Raw genomic sequence first — 3536 nt, forward strand, 5'->3', positions numbered from 1 at the left:
CTTACATACAGCCGGGCGGTGGTGGCGCACGCCTTTAATCCCAGCACTCGGGAGGCAGAGCCAGGCGGATCTCTGTGAGTTCGAGGCCAGCCTGGGCTACCAAATGAGTTCCAGGACAGGCGCAAAGCTACACAGAGAAACCCTGTCTCGAAAAACCAAAAAAAAAAAAAAAAATATCTTACATACATACATACATATATATATATATTATATATATATATATAATATATATATATCCAGTAAGATACTTTTATCTGTTGTCAAAAAACATTTCACCTTAACAAAAATATAACCTGCTAACCTGCAAAAAAAGGAATTCTCCAAAGATAGGGTTGGGGCAGAGCTTTGTTTTCATCTTTCTAGGAGAATAAGATCATCCAATTAAGCAATCTCAAGATCACAGAAAAAATGAGATGCTTGAAGAAGGACAAATCATCAAGAGAAAACATCCCAAAAGAAAGAGTAATTTGGCCTAATGGTATAGCACAGTTCCAACAGGATAGAATTTCATAAATCTTTCCAAATGGTTTTCTGTTGTTCTCTACAGACATATAAGGCAAATGGTTTTTTTGTAGTCCCAATTTAATTTAAAAATTAAAGCTGGCTTTAGAGTTAGAGCATAGCTGCCTCTTTCTCTAAACCCAAGCATGTTCATTAAATGAAAATCCAAAATCTCTGTCTCATGCCAGAAGAGCATATGATATGAGGAAAAAATCAAAATTAAGACACTATTCTATTGTCACTAATTTTATAATCCTTTGGTTTTATTTTGACTCTTTAACACTTTTCTTAAGGTATAAATATTATCTCAAAATTTCTGAAATTATTATATATCTATACATGTAAACTTTCTGTCATGATATTAGTGGACACATAGAGTACTAATTAATTCTAGAGATAAGTTTCATCTAGCTTCATGTACATGATTCTGGGCTTGAGTCTGAAGTAGGTAACTAGGAGCTAAGTTTGTGTACCCTGGTATTTAATAGATTGTAGTCCTTTAACCTCTTGTAGATCTGCTGTATGTGACATTTAAAATGTGCAAGTTTTCTGCAGTGAATCATCATTATTCCTGGCAGTGACTTCAGAGGGCTCCAAGAAGATGATTAGGCCTGCAATGATGAATCCACTTCAATTGTGGCAATGCTGCTAAGCTGGCAAACACCACCCAAAGCTTTAGACTACAAACTGCTCAGGACAACTTCAAAGTGGTTAGCTAAGATGGTTCAGCCTCGTAGACTACTCCAGGCAGTACTTCACTTTCCCAGCACACCAAGGCTGGACAACAGATAGCTCTACCAGGACTTGATCATATTCTAATTTTTCTCAGGGTCCCCTAAAGATGCTATTGCCCTCAGACAACAAAACGTAATTTTAAGAACACAACACACACATTCTCAGGAGGTGAGGTGTGTGGTTTTTGGTTGTTTGGAGGGTTACGGAGGCTTATCATTGTTTAGGGGCATTGTTTGCAAGTTGTTACTGGCCATGGTCATGAAAAAAAACTAAGCAAAGGATGTTATATTCAAGGATCTTTTTCTGAAAAGAAAAATGAGGTATATAGGAATAATAAGATAAAATGGCAGATTATTGAATCTTCTTTTAAGCTAAAAAGCAACTACTAGTGTCAAATATTTTACATTGGTATGGATTTTTGTATATTGTTGCAAATTTAAGGTTATTTTGTTATAACACACTATACATATATTTCTACTCTTATTAGGGTATGTTTATATATTGGTACAAATTTAAGATTATTTTTATTATAACATACTATATATATGTTTTTACTCTTGTTTAAGGTATTGTATCTATGCACCTCATTTAAAATCTAATGTAAAGTTCTAGTCCTTTTCATATGCGTGGAGTGCCGTCAGTCGTGTTTCTCAGGTAAAGCATGGCTAAAAGCTTATGGAGTAAGTGGAAACGGAAGATGCGGGCAGAGAAGAGAAAGAAGAATGCCCCAAGGGAGCTCAACAGACTTAAAAGTATTCTCAGAGTTGACGGTGATGCTCTGATGAAAGATGTTGAAGACATAGCAACTGTGATGGTCCCCAAACAGTGCCAGGAGAAATGCAGTGTGCGGTGGACGATGAAAAGGATGACACAAAAATGGAGACTGAACTGAAGAGAAACAAGAAGACCCTTCTAGACCAGCATGGACAGTACCCAGTGTGGATGAACCAGAGGCAGAGGAAAAGACTGAAGGCGAGGAGAGAGAAAAAACGGGGAAAAAGCGGAGCCAAGGCAGCGAAGGACCTGGCCAGGTAGACCCTTGAGAACTGGAAAGTGGTGGTGCACGTGCCTTTAATCCCAGCCCGCGGGAGGCAGACAGGCAGAGCTCCGTGAGTTCGAGGCCAGCCTGGTCTACAAAGCAGGTGCCAGGACAGCCTGGACTGTTACACAGAGAAACCTTGTCTCAAAAAAATCACAAAAAAAAGAAAGAAAAACTGGAAAGTGTTCGTGGGAAAGAAGTTCAGTTGTTAGGAATGTCTTCACTGATTTTAGCTCTCACTGAATGGAAGCTATTTGTTTTCATATTTTAGTTTGGTCTTATATCTGTAATTCAAATCCAGAATAATTGATTTGTTTTGGGAACTTGAATAAACTACCTTCCGTGATGAAAGAAAAAAAAAGTTCTAGTCCTTGAATGCTATTATTACAAATTATTTAAGATAATTAAGAAATGCAGGTTAGTAGTTAGTCATCTATAACAATCAAACTTGTCATGCTAGGTATGTTTTCAAGGTCAAACAGAGATAGAGTTTAAGTATATAAGTAGTCTTCAAACATTTCAGAAATCTACAGAATGTGGAATTTAAGATGTTTTAATAACAGAAAGTTTTTCATGACAGTGAGATATGTCTGCTCCCAGCAGCACCAAATTACTTCAGAGAAGATAAAGGGCATCAAAGAACCTCCATATGGAGTTTGCTTTCATTTGTGGCAAAGTTATCCACTGGGCAAGAAACTGACCTTACCTCAACTGCTGACAGTATGATGTCCAAATTGGAAATGCAGGACACAAAAGAAGGCAATGCCAAACTTTTCCCAGAGAAGGTAGGACAGTCCTTCAAAATTCCTGCCTCACAGAAAACTCTGCTGTATATTCTAGACCTGCAGGCCAAAGATGGATGCCCAAACATTGCAGAGGAACCTTGGACGACTGTCCAGGCAACTAGCTGTTGCTGTCATTTCTATAGTTTGGACATTGTTTGCTCTGTACTTCCTGTTTACTCAGGTAATGTTTTATCCTTTTCAGGTCTCTGATGGGGGTTGAAGACTATATAGTTTTACAATTTTCCTTGTTATCAAATTCAGAAAAGAAACTTACAAAAGAAATATAAAGTTTATAAAGTTTGAGAGACATAAAAGCTTAAGTTGTTTACCTAAGAAAATGTTTTGGGGTTTAAGAGGATATTTTTAGGGTGGATAATATAAATTATGATAGAAAGTGGTTTAGGTATAAAACTTTGGACTCATCAAGATAGAATAAATAATAGAGTAATTTCCAAGAATTTGCCTAATACTAATGG

General features: G+C 37.0%; 1 pseudogene; it reads left to right on the plus strand.

Annotated features, from left to right (window-relative positions):
• The first annotated feature begins 1890 nt into the window (after nucleotides 1–1890).
• Nucleotides 1891–2433, plus strand: LOC128105121 (protein LLP homolog; annotated as a pseudogene).
• The last annotated feature ends 1103 nt before the right edge of the window (nucleotides 2434–3536 follow it).

This window comes from Peromyscus californicus, unplaced genomic scaffold, assembly GCF_007827085.1.
Source record: "Peromyscus californicus insignis strain IS unplaced genomic scaffold, ASM782708v3 Scaffold_9__1_contigs__length_137607984, whole genome shotgun sequence".
Lineage (NCBI taxonomy): Eukaryota > Metazoa > Chordata > Mammalia > Rodentia > Cricetidae > Peromyscus > Peromyscus californicus.